The 14,690-nt window shown below is 53.0% G+C and overlaps 1 protein-coding gene across 5 annotated transcripts in view; it reads right to left on the bottom strand.

The window, feature by feature from the left end:
* The window catches only part of SIK3 (SIK family kinase 3), a 66,459-nt gene extending 52,154 nt beyond the window's left edge, over positions 1-14,305 (bottom strand). For 3 of the 5 annotated variants that reach the window (XM_058857003.1, XM_058857004.1, XM_058857006.1), the window contains exon 1: positions 14,162-14,304. The gene's annotated coding sequence lies outside the window, so the exon portion shown is untranslated. Of the gene's footprint in view, positions 1-14,161 lie in introns of all 5 variants that reach the window. The other 2 variants (XM_058857005.1, XM_058857007.1) reach the window with 1 other exon arrangement.
* Positions 14,306-14,690: the final 385 nt, after the last annotated feature.

Genomic DNA, 14,690 nt, shown 5'->3' with positions numbered 1-14,690 from the left:
TCCTCAACCGGTAGCTTGAGGATCTGGGCACTCTCAGAACTGGAGTCAGGGTTGCCCCAAGGCTCGAGGAGATGCCTCACCTGGTATCACACTAAGTGCCCTTCCCCAGCTCCCTTTCACTCACCCACAGGGTACAGTGCTCATCTGCCACTGAGGACATGGCTGCAGAAGACCACAGAAGCACTGACCTTCCCCGCTCATGGATTTGCTCTTCCCATGAGAACAGGATGCTGAAGGAAAAGGTCAAGTTCTTGAAGAGCAGAAGTCATTCAGGTTTTCCCCTCACAGCAAATCGCAGCTGTACAACTGCATTCTGCCACAGGATTTTTTTCAGGACTCCCACCCTGACTGCTCATGACTCTCCTGTACAGCTGGTACTCACACAGCACCTCCTGCACCTGCCTGGCCAAGCCCCAGGGTGTGCTGAAGGGATCAGGGGAACTGAAGCCTCTCCTCATCCTCCCCTGCCTGGCTGCACGGCTCAGTCCAGTGTCCCGTGAAGGAGGACAGGGAATCCCTACTCCAGGTACAAGTGCAGGCAGTTCATGGGCTTCAGGTCACAGAAGCAGCGGATCCTGTAGCCTGAATTATACTTTAAAAAATGCAATTGAAATTCAAGCTCTATCACAGCCTTGCACTGCAGCTTCCCAGAGTCCTCCAGCCGTTTGTTCTCTCCAGGAAGACAGATAGGTTGCCAACCAAGACTGCACTGTGGGATTAGCCAATGTTTATGAAGTGCTTTAAAGATTAGAAGTGTCACCTATGTGCTAAATATTTCTCTGGCACTATCAGCTCGAACAGCACCCGAGTATCTTGTATCTCCTCCTGCTGATCTTGAGCTGGTTGCCGAAGGCGTCACTCAACCTGACTCCCAACCACTGCGCTTGGCACTAATTCCAGGGGCGGTTTGAGACACAGGAGAGGACAGAAATCAAGGAACCACTTAAACCCTAACTTCTGAAAACTCCTAGCAGAGTAATGACAGTAATATCACCAGGAGAGGCTTAGGGATTTATGTTTTTACAACATTCTCATAGGTGTGTGTGAGATGGAACACGCTGGCACGAAGCCCAGCCGTGCAGAGGGAGGAACTCGCCCCGCTCACCCAGATGGAACTGGCTGGGCAATGGCAGGAAAAGGTACTTTGTACACATCAGCTTGATAGGAGCTAAATGGATCCCAACTCCTTCATTTCCCTCAAAGCTTTTGGCAATGCCCTTGCAGTACCTGGATTAAGAAGCTGAGCAGTGAGTCTGAGCACATGGGACAGCACTGCAGCACTGCTCAGGCCCTCGGTGCTGAACACACACAGAGTAAACTGCAGGGATACACCTGTTCTCCTGCCTTTCTTCCTCTTGCTCCCATTTCTCTTCCAGCTAGACACAGACAGAGCCTGTGTCCAGAGCTTTCTACTGATACTAAACAGAGCTGAGGTGCAGTGCTCAGCTGGACATCTGTGTTTCCCATCAACACACCTTTTGTTACCCACATCCCATCCATCTGCTGAGGACTTCCACTGCATGTAGACCTAGAAACATCCAAAATACAGAGCTCAGCCTTCCCCTCAGCCTCTGGGTTTCACCAACAGCAGCAGAATCCAACAACTATTATCAAGCAGTTGAAAAATGAAACATTTAATTCCAAGAGTTTACTCTGCACTGGAGAGAGAGAAAAACAAAGCTGGAAACCCCTCACATTATAAACAACAGCTCCTCTGAAAGTACTGTCAATAGGAAGTTGTTGCTCTAAACTGTGTACACATTTGGCTCACAATTTGCCAACAATGAGGAAAATGAACTCCACAGAAGGATTCCCACACTGGGAGCTCAGTGTTGTCACCCGAAATGGATGCTGCCAGGGCCAGAGCAGCAGGACTGTGCCAGCAGGAGCTGATCTGCACCTTTCTGTAGGGCACAGCTCTCTTCCTGGCCTTTGGGAGGGCATCTGGGGGAGGAATCCCTCCAAAGATGACAAGGTAGGAGCAGGGCAGGAGGCAGAGCACAGCTGAGGTGACAGTGCTTTTCTCACACGGCTTTAATGGTTTGTGTGAGGCAGAAGGAGCCTGCCGAGGTGCCCAGCTCGGGATAACCCCAGCCAGGTGTAGTGCACATGGGCTGGGCTGTGCAGGTCGCTGTGGCTGACAGCTGCCTCCAACTCCAGGTGACTCACTCAAGGCACACATCATAAACATTTCTTAGTCCAGCCCTGAATCAGGAGCACAGGGCTCTGAGAACTCAAACAAAGCTCCTGTGACACATGCCATTCCTGCACAGCTGCTCACAGACTCTCCTGAAACCAAAGGATCGAAGCAAACGGAGGACTGGAATTGCCGTTCAAGATCTTCAAACACATATAAGGAAAAAAAATAGCCTAGAAAAAACCAAAAAGCTATCTTAATCACCATTTTAACTGGGAGTTGACACTCCTATTCTAACAAAACCACTAGAGCATCCATCCTAGCACTGAGTCCCGACACTGGGATGCACGGCTGAGGTTTGCACCAGTGAGGGGCAGGAGGCACCAGGGCAGACTGTGCAGAGCATTCTTTGTTCTGGGACCGGCAAGGAAAACATCTGCCAGGCCCAAAGCACCGCTCCCTGTGAGGCGATAGGATCTGACCTGGGAGCACAGGAAGCAAGCTTTGTTCCAGGCAGCGGGGAAGGCGGTGCTACCACACGGCACCGCGCAAGGTTTGGGACTCTGGAGACCTGCAGGTGGGAAAACAAGAAGCATTCTGCTGCTCACCTCAGACAGAGCAGAGCTGCTCTTGTTTGGACAAGCACGTTTGCTCTGGTGACTATTTGAATGATGACTCACTCCAACAAGCCAGGGCACCCTACCACACACAGCCCCGAAGTGCTGACTTAGGGCTTGGGATGCAAATCCGGCAGGAAGCGGCGCTTCCCGACCAGGGCCACCCAGGCCTGGTCACTGCTGCCATCGCCCTCTTCTACTTGTGCTCCCAGCCTGGATGACAAATCCAAAGAGAAGATGACAAGAACAAGAAAATTGTGTCAAATACTCTTGCTCTTAGAGCACTTCTGAAGTAGTTTATTTATTTCTTTTAATATTTGTGCTCTGCAAAACTGACAGCCCAATTGTGAGCTCCTTGTGTGCCTCCAAGGGACTTGGGGCAGGCAGGTGCTGGGTGCCTGCCCAGCACCCTGTCCCCGTCTCAGGAATGCTGCCCAGCACCCCAGCCCTGGCTTGGAGGCGAGCCTGTGGCCACCCCGCTGGTGGCACTCCTCCAGCCACTTCCACTTTTGTCTCCCCAAGCATGTGAGAGTCACAACCCGTGACGAGCCGGGCAGTAATTGCCATATCGATTTCGACGTTCCTCCGGCCGGAGCAACGCCTGTAACTGTAAACCATAAACCTTTTAATATCCCGCTCAATTATGAGGAAAACAACTCCTGAGCAGCAGCATGGCAGGAGCATCATTCCTCTCTGCTGAGCCTGGCTGGGGATGGCAAACCCACACTGAGAGACACTGTCAGGGGGACAGAGCACAGACAGCCCTTCCACTGCCGCTGGCAATGGCTGTGCTCTCAACCCTTTCTGTGCTGACCTCACCAAAGAGCTGAAAACGCTGGAACGTGTGGATGAGAAGACAGATAAGCAAACTGATGGTGTGCCATCAGAACGTGACTTAGTGCTTGTGCAGCCTCTGGGCTGCTCACCAATCCAAGAGAAAGAGACGAGGAATTAAGCAACTATGTCTGGGCATGTCACACAAGGCAGACTTACAACCTCTATTATTTACAAACAGTTCCAGGGAAAGGGAAACAATCTGAGTGACTGTATGGCATTTAGAAAACATTCCCATCCACTGCAAAAAACACAGAATCATAGAGTATCCTGAGTCAGAAGGGACCCATGAAGTCCAACTCCTGGCCCTGCACAGGACAGCCCCAGGAATCCCCCAGTATTCCTGAGAGCGTTGTCCGAATGCTCCTTGAGCTCCTGCAGCCTTGGGGCTGTGGGCACTTCCCAAGTCAGGTGCTTTGCTGACATAAGAATGAGATCAGTGGAGCACACTTCTAATCCCCAACTCCAAACCCTGACGTTGGTCACCTTACCAGCCCTTTCCCCAGGAAAAGGGGCAGCTTTGGAGACACTCAGCCTGGAGAAGGCTCCCACCTTGTGTGCAGACCTGACCCGCTTTTGTCTTGCTGTGCTGTGAGCCAGCCGGGCTTTGTTGCCATGGTGAAAGCTCTGACACGTTTAGTTTTCCCACTAATTTCCTGCTGCACTAGAGCGACTGCTGCTCTGCACCTCACTGCCATGGCACAGCAGCAAGGAACCCCGACACCCCCAGAAACAGGGAGCAGATCCAGCCACGTGCTGCTCACTGCCAACAGCACTGTTCCAGGCAACTTTAGTTACACCTCCTAAATACCATAAACCACTCTGCCTTTAAGCCCTACAAAAGTTCAAGGGATTTGACCATCACTCAAAAAGGAGCTAGACAATTCAGTGACCTCATAATTAGAGGCTGTATCCCACCTTACCTTAAAAGAAGGTGGTGCATTTCAAATCCCAGACTGCAGTCACCAAACCACCGCATTTTCCTCTGGGTTCACATGAAGGGACTGAGTTCATTCCCAACTGTGTCAATGGTAAGTGAAAACAAGGATCCAGTTGTGTCTGTGGAACCAAACTGGGACCAGCAGCACACACACATGAGGAAAAGCAGAGACTAAGGCCCACACTGTCAGCTGATGACTCAGAAACTGCACAAGCGCCCACTGAGTGGGAAAATACCTATAGTCAGCCTTCACTTGTCATTTTACTGTGTAATGGGAGTCTCAGCTTGGATGAAAAACACATGAATATTTTGTTCTGACTAAGCACAGGTTTCCCCGTGTACCTCAGCTCTGCCAGGGCAGTGGGCACACTACACCCACGCTGCTGCAAGGGGGAGGGAGCAACCGTGATTTCCTTCTCCACCAACTCTGCACTTTGTTCCTAACATAAACCAGCTGAATTAACCAGCAGAAAGGAAAAGTCTTTGGATATTTTTTTAATCTTACACTTCCCAGAGCAGCTCAGGGGAAAAACAGCCTCTGTGGAAGCCAAGTATTAAAATGCTTGTACAGAGAATGAATCAGAATGATTTTTATTGGTTTCCAATGAGATTGTGCTTGAAAACAAACAGTTGCTGTACGGCTGACAACCCCCTCACTGTGCCAGAGAGATGGGAGAACATAGATGGGCTTTGTAGAGCTGAGAACATGCTCCTCCATGGCTGCTGGGGAGCAGCTCCATTTCATTAATGGTACATCTACATGTGCAAAGAAATAGAGCATGAGCTAAGCTGTATCATAATCATTTTGCTGGGGGAGTCCTCCGACCTCCAAAACTGCTGAAAGCAGCCCCAGCTGCTGCAGCCTCGGGCTGCAGAGGACACCGGCTCCAGCAGGAGCTTCCCGCAAAAGAGCACCATTGTCTGCCGGCCACCTGGGAACGAGAAACCTGCCATCAATCACCCAGCACATGATCCTTTCTCTGTCCAAGGCAGGGGACAATTCCCGGCAGCAGCGGAGGCTCGGTGGAAGCCGGGAAGAGCAGCACAGGCTGCCCGGAGCACGTCTGTCAGCGGCACTCCAGCCAGGCTGATAACCTTGACAGAGCCACTTGCAAGATTACAGCCCAAGGATTTCCTACAAGCACATCTAGAGAGGAAGGACTAAGTACCAAGACTAATACTTTTCATCTTTGGTTGCTGCCAGTGCTGTGAGCTTAACTGAAAATTTAGGGCACGCAGAGACACGATGACACTGTCACAGTGACTGACAAAAGCAAACTCTTTCCTGTAGCACTAATTATTTCACCTGAAAGGGGCACAAACATCTTTAAGAATTTAGATATACATGTGACAAGAGGCATTTTTTCCCCTAATTTCTTCACTGTCACTGAAGACTGTATCGCAGAATCTAACTGGCTCTGCCTACCTGGCAAGGGTACCCTGAGCATCAGCACCGCTCCAGACTGCTGCGAGCCTGCCGGAGCAGCACGACACCTGAACAGCCTGTATCCTTCCATTCCACAGACAGGAACCAGCTCCAGCTAGGCTCAGTGCTGCAATTCAGCGTGTTATCTGATCACACTTCACACACAGGGCTCATAAACGTACTCCTTCCATTAGGAACACTTCGTGTTCTGAAATGCCACAATTAGTTTTTAGGCATCGGCTTCAATGCAGCTGCCTTCACCCAACAGCAAGAAGCCTCTGGGCTCCAAAGAGAGGCTCCCCTGAGAGGGGCCAGAAACACACCTGAAGTACCTGATGAGCCAAAAAATTCAGAGACACTCCAGGTTACATGACAGCAGATCCCAGAGTCTTAAGTCTTGTTCCCACATTGTGATGGCCATGTGTCTGTCACACACCCATCCCTGCTATCCTCCATACACATTCCAATGCTATTCCTGCAGTTAATACTCTCTGCACAGGACAGAGGTTACGCAGGAAAAGGCACAGCTGAAAGCCCAAGACAGCCAAAGAGCCAGGACAAGCTGAGACTGACTTGTGTAGGTTAAGGAAAAACCTGGAAAAAATGTGTCTTCCCTTCTGCTGCAGAAATCCACGCACACTTTCCCAGCCTTGAAAACACCTCGCTGCGTCCCTCTCATTCAGAACTCCTTCCAACAGGACCAACCACATTTTAAAAGTTGTTGGAAGGAGACAAGAAACATCCATCTGCTTGCTGAAAGGCAGCAGACGCACACAGCCTCCAAATCCAGACTTTAATTGAAACACTTTAATCTGCTGCCGCGGCCCCGCATTCTCTGTATTCCCAGTAGTGCCGAGGCGTGCGCTCAGCTAATGGAGCTCTGACAGTCGTCCTGGGCCTGGCTCCCTGTCAAACCACGCTGGCCTCCAGCTCCGGGCCCGCAGTCGCACGCTGATACCCCACAGACTCCTTTTCTTCTAAACCATCTTCCAAATGGACTATAATTAATGTCCTATAACTGCAGCCGACGCTTTAAGGAGCTGAAGGCAGAGCCAAGCCATACAGGAGAGTGGCAAACGTGGAGGAGATCCCGAACTCCAGTGGCAACACCCAGCTGGGCTGTCGGGAGCAGCCATCTCCTGCATTGCACAAGAGCTCGGGCCAGCCCCTCCAGCCAGCTGCAAACCAAGGCAGCAGCTCAGCACACCAGGTCACTCCTGCAGCAGGCCCCAGTCAGGCAGCCAAGGCAGTGTTTGGGAAGCTGCTGAGCTCCCACTCCAGTCCCTGGGAAGACACGGCCGGTTTGTCTCCGTGGCTCAGCTGACCTGCTGCGGGCAGCGCTCAGTCACCCTCCGGACACACCGACCCCAGCGCTGCCATCCCAGGCCAGGCAAAGCACGGCTGCTGCGCCCTGCACCGTGCCAGAGCACGTCTGCTCTCAGCATCTGCGTCCCCACCTCGCTCACCCGCTCCTTCAGACAGGTTCTCAGGAACCGCAGCTCCCAAATCCCACGGGGAGGTTTCCCAGCGCTGCATTCGCCTCTGACAGCCGTCACAAACCCGGCTGCACAGGCAGCCACTCCTGCACACGCTGCAGCTGAGGGGCACGAGCCAATACTCACATTTACACCTTCATTTCAAACCTTCCATGGCCAAAGCACTTCCAAAAAGAGCATCTGCACTCTTGCCACTGAGTTACAGCTACAAAGTGCTGGCCCAAGCCCATCTCCCCACCTCAAGAAGTTCCACATCTTGCACAGAGGGATGCTGGAGTCACTCCCACACCTGCACTGCACAAGGACCAGCTCCTTCCTACAGTTCTTCCGAGCTGCAGCTGCCCCAGCTGGAAATTGTCCCCAACACTGGATGCAGAGAATAAACCAGAAGCATCAGCAGCATTTCTCTGGGATCAGACCACACGCTCTGAGAGGACCAATGCTCCAAGATAACACCCAGCCATGTCCACCAGGCTCCAGTGAGATCCAGTTCTGCTGCTGTGCTGTCCCAGGATCTCCTGCCCATCCTCTGATGTGCAGAGCAGAGCTCAGCTCGGCTCCCCCCACACACGCTGGGCTATTTTTGAGCTCAACGTGTCAGTTCCACTGGCTGTGGGAGTTTGTTTGTGTGGGATAGCATGATTCGACTACTTTGAAACTTGGCTGAAGCCACATAATTCCCTTTTCATGGAACCCTTTTGATGGCCATTTAGCAGAGAGGGCGAGGTTTAGCCTCAACTAGAGAGACTTGGGGTCAGAATTACTAGAAAAAGACACATAATGACTAACAATGAATCAGCCTTCAGTGGTTTCTTCATTTAAGTGTTAACACAGCATATTAAACCCCTGGCCTGGGATCAGCAGAAAGGCCCTGAATGCATTAAACGAATACAATGGCTTAACTAGAGAATCTCCAAATTGCTCTCTTTAAACCTGTGCAAGCTCCAAGCCAGTTCAACCTTTGTTCGTGCAGGTTCAGCTAAATGCAACATCTTGCTGGTGGTGTGCAGAGCACGAAACCCACCATGGTCACACAGGGAAGTCACAACTCTCATGAGAATCTTTTCAGCCAGGGAGAACTTCCACCACAAATTGTGAATTCTACTCTGCTGGCAATGCAGGAGCAACTTCCCAAAGCGTTACTTTCATGGGTAAAAGCACAGAGTTGTTATGCAATCATCTTGGGGAGGACAAGAAGGGCAGTGCCCTGTTCAGCCACTGCACAGGGCTGATACAGGACCCAGAGACAGGACGTGGGAAAAAGGAGCTTACAGCTGCTCCTCCGTGAAAATGTCTAATACCCAAGGAGCCCAGTCTCCCAGCAACACAGTGCCATTTCCTTATTTCCCTCTCACGTAATTCCTCCCTCAAACACAAATGAGGAGACAGCTTCTACAAACCCTCATTAGGCCCCTGCAGCATTCACCAAACCTCTGTGAGACCCTCCTGGAAAAGAGACACCCATCCCTGTCTGTCACAGCCCTTCCTTCTCCTGTCAGTGGCTTTTCCTCTCAGGGGCAGCCTCTGTACCTGCCCAAAGGTGCCACCACCTCGTTCATCAGGTGTTGATTGCCCCAAAGCTCTGCTACAGCAAATATTCGGAGAAAGGGACTCCAGACAGGAGGTGGGAAGCAGCCAGGTTGAAGAGGTATAGAAGTTCTACTCACCTCACCCCTGAAATAAGCTAAGAGGCACACAGCTGAGAAGCAGGTATTAATTATCCTGGCTCTCTTAGAATATTCTTCCTGCCCAGAAAGGCTCAGGACATGCCACAGGACCCCTAGCTCACCCTGCCTACTGACAGCTGGCTCTCCTGTTTCTACCTGTTAGCAGCCTGCTCTCCGATTCAACCACGCTCTGGCATTAACAGCTTGGTAATCAAATGTTATTTGCTATAGCAAAGCAAGAAAAACATTGTAATGAAACATAAAATGTCAGTACTTCAGCCCACAGTTGATACAGGCAATGGCTCTCTGAGGTTTTAGAAAATATTCCCTCTTATCCCCACCGTGGCAACTCTGCTTAGCCAAAGTTCATTTCTAGCTTTTAGGCTTTTGCTAAATCTCTCCACCAAATGAGAACTAAAATACAACTCTCTTGCAGCACACAAGCAAGGAGAACAAAGACCCAGTGAGCAGTAGGATAACGCTGCCTGAGGAATTAGCCATCCACAGCCATCAGCTTTCCTCATGGCCAGGAGAAACAAGAGCAGGACAGGTGCAGCACCACCAAACAGTGCAAAAGAAAACGACTGAGGAAAGGTGAGCAGGCGTGGGTCATTACAAAACGTGCGGCGCCGGTATTGAACAATCCCATCTGACACGAGGCCGATGAGTCAGGGGCTCATCACACGGGCACGCTGGCTGCAGGGAGCAGCCCTCAGTCAGCCCAGAGCCACGTGCCTCACCACGGCAGGAGCAGGACACAGCAGCACCAAGACCTTTCCACCCTCTGGGCTGAGAGCGCTTTGCATCTGAGGAGAGAAATCCAGGCAAGTCCTCAGAGACCAGAGTGTACCAAACCAAGCCTGAGCGCTCCCAGAGCAAAGCCCAACTCTCCACAAAGTCTGCCAGCCCGCTTTTCATCCTGGTTTCCAGAGCCACAGTGCCCATCTCCAAGAACTCTGGTGAAAAATGTGTTCCACTGATGACTCCAGCTCGCCCAAAGACAAACCACAGAAACTAAGCCTGTTCTCCCAGGGAAGGGAATGTCCTCTCCCAATGAGGGCAGAGCTGCCTCCCATTCTCCAGAAAAGGCTTAGCTCCTTAAAAACCTAGAAAAAAATCAGCTCAATTCTAGCCTGCAGTTGTGCTTGTGCTGGTCAAAGGGCTGTGTTCTGCCAAGGATTAAAGCATCATGGTTTGGGTTACTATCCAGTAACACACTCCAGGTACCCCTTCAACAGGATCTCACGACAGACAGCCAGTGAAACTTGCTCCGAGCCTTGCCCATCCAGATATTGCCGAAATTTAACTCAAACCTAAGTTGACAACCAGCCTGCAAGAAGCTAAGGCAGCACAGCAGGAAGATCACTGCACTTGGGAAGGAGCTGTGTTCTCCCAGGACTGTCAATTCCACCTCAAGAGAAAGATGGATGTGGAAGTGACTCCCATCTCCCAGTGAAACACTCCATGAAGCAGCGCAGCCACGGCAGGTACGCACTGCTCCGTGCTCCAGCTGTCCATGGAGCTGATGGAAGGGATGGAACCAGGACAGCAGAGAGCTCTCAGCAGTGCCCAGCATCCCTCTCTGTCCTCCTCACCCCCACCAGTTCCTGAAGGCTCAAACACAACATCCAAAGGGTACAGGAACATAAGGTATGTGCTCCTTGGCACACTCATGAACATTCCCTGACCAGACCTTGTGAAAAAATGTGGCATTAAAAACAACCCCACCGCCTGAGCAGAGCTGGAATTCTAATGAAGTCACTTGGATGATTTATAAATGGAAATTCCGTGGAAAACAATTCATTCAGGAGGTCACTCTCAAGATTTTTAGCACAGAAACAAGGGTTTCCTGTAAAAGATGAGAAGAGACAAAAAGGAAGGTGGACAGAAGGAGGGATGCAGCAAGATATCCCCCAGGTGTCCCATTCATCCTGGTCAGGGCATTGGCTCCAGCTCCTGCCCAGCCATCAGAGCAGCTCTGACAGAGCAAAAGAGCCCAACTTTGCATGGGCAGGGACTGAATGTAAATTGCTGCCTTGGTTAATACGGAAATTGCCGACTGTTCCCTTCTATTCCATCGGCTCCAGCAGAGACAATTATGAATACAGGCCTCCTGCCCTTTGGGATGATTAACATTCCCCTTCCTCAGTGTCCCCAGCACTGCTGACCCACATTCAGCTCCTGAAATGCAGTTCTATGTAAACTGCAATGTTTGGTGTCAGCAGAACGTGCCAGCCCAGCAGGGCTGGGTGCTCTGCTCCTCTCTCTAAATAAATGCAGTGCTCAACTTTCCAAGGGCCAGGAAAATCCCAGTCCTTTAAGATCACACAGGCACCCTCCACTTCTCTTTTTAGGGAAAAAGGGACACAAGCCAGAAATGCTCCGGCTGTTATCTCGAGCTGTCATGTCAAAGTCCACTTGACCTGGTAAATGTCCGTTGGAAAGGAAAACAGGATCCAACGCTCATCCACAGACCACCTCTAATTCCAGGCTCAGCAATGGACACCAGCCCACACCATCACTAATTTCACCTTCTGGAAAAGGCCCCAAATCATGGGGTACATCTATTTCCAAGCTCACACAGACACTCACAATGGAATTCCGTCTGAGACGGTGGAGGAGCGCAGTTCCCAAGGAGGGGCTGTGACGAGCAAACCCGCTTTTCTCTAAGAGAATGTGACATGGGGTCAAGTTTGTGCAGGGATTTGGTGGCTATATTTGAACTGCCCGGTTCTCTTACGCAGCTACTACTGGGAGAGCAGGATCACCTCAGGAAGGGGCTGCCAGCGCAGGCAGCAACTGGGCTGCGCTTGCGTTTCGTGATCAAAGAATTCTTTCAGATCCCTAAATGGGATCATTTTGCCAAGGTTTTACTCGCTTCCAAGTTGTTTCCATTAAGTCGAAGTGTTAAAAGTGCAACTGTGATGAAGACAAGCTCGCAGTAGCATTATTTTGTATTTCTGCTGCCAGTCAAAATCGTTTCCCCATAAGGATTTGCCCTTTCCAATGCATTTACATCAACACCTCTCCTCTAACCTCATGAGCCCCAGAGCCTGAACTGAGCAGTTCCTTTCTCCTTCCCCATTCCTCTCCCAGAGCCAACAGCAACTTTCTGTCAGCGAAGGAAAAGTACTGAACCCGCAGCGCTCAGGGTCTGCAAGCAGAATCCAATCCATTCACTCCCACTCCTCTCCAGAGGCTGGGATTTGAAAGGAAACCTGACCTCGGAGTTGAGAAAGCTTCCAGGTCAAGTTTCAGCTCCAAGCTATCCCAGCTCAGCTGAACAGATGGCAGTTGTTCCAGCACAGGTATTTCCCCAGGCTTGGGGAGCCCCCAGAGTTCAGAGGGACAGGGACTGGATCTCCTCCATGCAGGGAATGTGCTGCAGGTCAAACCTGCTGCTCCAGAGCCCCCAGCATGTCACTATCCCACCAGAAAGCCGCTTCCTGGAGTCCACAAGCCACCCTTGGTCACTCCAGGCCAGCAGGAATGAGTGTACACTGCTATAAAGCAAAGCTTTCCAAGCTTAGTATCCCCTTCCATCACCCAAAGCCAACGTTCAAAATCCAGCCTTGGCCCTGTAAACGTGGAACACAATTTCCAGGCAAAATTTATGTGCGTATTCTGCCATTCTTCGGACAAAATCAACTAACCCCGCACGAAAGATGGTCTCTGCTTTGGTATTTTGCAAACTTCAGAGTCAGCAACACTGAGAAGAAACCTTGACCCAAGGAGGGAGTCTGGAAACAGGAACAGGAAAGAACGTGGAGCTAGATCCCTCCTTTTCCAGGAGCAATCTCCACTCAGAGGGGTCAGTCTCCTGCTCTCAAAGCACCCGAACCCATGACCGTGTTTCTCTCAGCAGGGTTCAGGCTTATCATGGGGAGAACAGCAGCACAGAACACCTCAAGTGCAGGTTAAATTGTGGCACTGAGCACTTGCAGACACAAAACAGCCGTCAGGGCAGGCAAATACAGCCCAGCTCTGAAAAGAACTGTCCAGGAGGTGTCATAACCGATGTTTAAATAGCCCCTGAAATTAATTTCACTTTATTAACCGGGCAAAGAGCCAGAGCTCCAACAAACCAAGGTGATGGTGGATTTCTCCTCCTGTTTCAAAACAATGTTGCTCCTGAAAGTGACAGAGGGACAACCCCAGGAACTGACAGAGGGACAACCCCAGGAATTGACAGAGGGACAATCCCTGAAAGTGACAGAGGGACAACCCCAGGAATTGACAGAGGGACAATCCCTGAAAGTGACAGAGGGACAGCCCCAGGAATTGACAGAGGGACAATCCCTGAAAGTGACAGAGGGACAGCCCCAGGAATTGGCAGAGGAATAAGCCCAGGCAGTGACAGAGGGACAAGCCCAGCCAACACCATCCTCCCTCTGCAGCGCTTCCAAGGAGCCAGCACGGAGCCAAGAGCAGGGCAGGCGCAGGGCTTTGGTTCAGGCCTGTCTGCTGCCTGCCCATGGCAGCCCCGCTCCTGCCGCAGCTCCCCAGAGCCCGCCGGAGCTCTGCTCATGCAGAATCGGGCTCTCCGGGAGCTCGGTGTCACGGGCACCACCGGGAGTGCAGCAGCGACCGTGCCGCTCCTCGCGGATCTCCTGCCGTGCTCCGGGGCTCGCCCGTGCCCGGAGCCAGCCGGATCCCGTGCCGTGTGTCCGGGGCTCACCTGGATCCACCTGCATTCGCCGCTCCCTGGGGAGGCCCTTCCTCGCGCTATTCCCGGCGCTTTCCCACGGCCCTGAGGACTCGGCCACGATCGCTTCTCACCGCTTCGGTAAGAAACGACCTGTGCCCCGCTCGCCCTCCGTGTCTCCCCCGGCACGCCGGGAGCATCCCCGGGTACCGCGGGAGCATCCCCCCGCTCCACCTCCCGGTTATCCCGGTGCCACGGGACCCGCGGGGACACCCGTGTCACCCGTGACAGCGGCCCCGCTCCCCGGCAGCGCCCGCTCGGGGCCGGGGGGGCTCGGGGCCGCTCCCCGCTCCCTCCCCGCTAACCGGGGCAGCGCCGCGACCCCCGCGGGGGACTCACCTTGGCGCGGGTCACCAGGTGCGTGGCGAGCTTCACCACGGCGAAGTTGCCCTTGCCGATGGTGCGCTCGATCTCGTAGTAGCCGATGCGGGCGGGCCCGGGGGGCCGCGGGGGCGGCGGGGCCGGGGAGAGCCGGGGGGCCGCGGGGGGAGCCCCCGCTCCGCCGCCTCCTCCCGCCGCAGCCGCCGCCGCCATCTTGTCGCGCGGAGCGAACCCCCCCGCGGGGCTGCGGCACCGCGTGAGCTCATCCGCGGGGGGGCGCCGGGGGGCGGGCGGCTGCCATGGCGACGGGGGAGGCGCTCTGACGTCACCGCGCGCGTCACGGCGCGCGCACCGCGGCGGGCGCCCCCGCGCGGCGGAGCGGGGAAAGGGAGGCGCTGCGGATTTGGGGAGAAACCCGCGGGAAACGGGAAATTCGTGACGTCACGCAGGCGGGAGCGCCCCCTCCCGCCCGCATACACCTCGGTTCACAGCTCGCCTCGGGAGGAGAATGACGTCACAGGGCGGGAGAATGACGTCACGGTGGAGG

This window comes from Poecile atricapillus, chromosome 25 (assembly GCF_030490865.1).
Source record: "Poecile atricapillus isolate bPoeAtr1 chromosome 25, bPoeAtr1.hap1, whole genome shotgun sequence".
In the NCBI taxonomy this organism is placed as follows: Eukaryota; Metazoa; Chordata; class Aves; order Passeriformes; family Paridae; genus Poecile; species Poecile atricapillus.
This window is presented reverse-complemented; position numbering and strand designations above follow the sequence as displayed.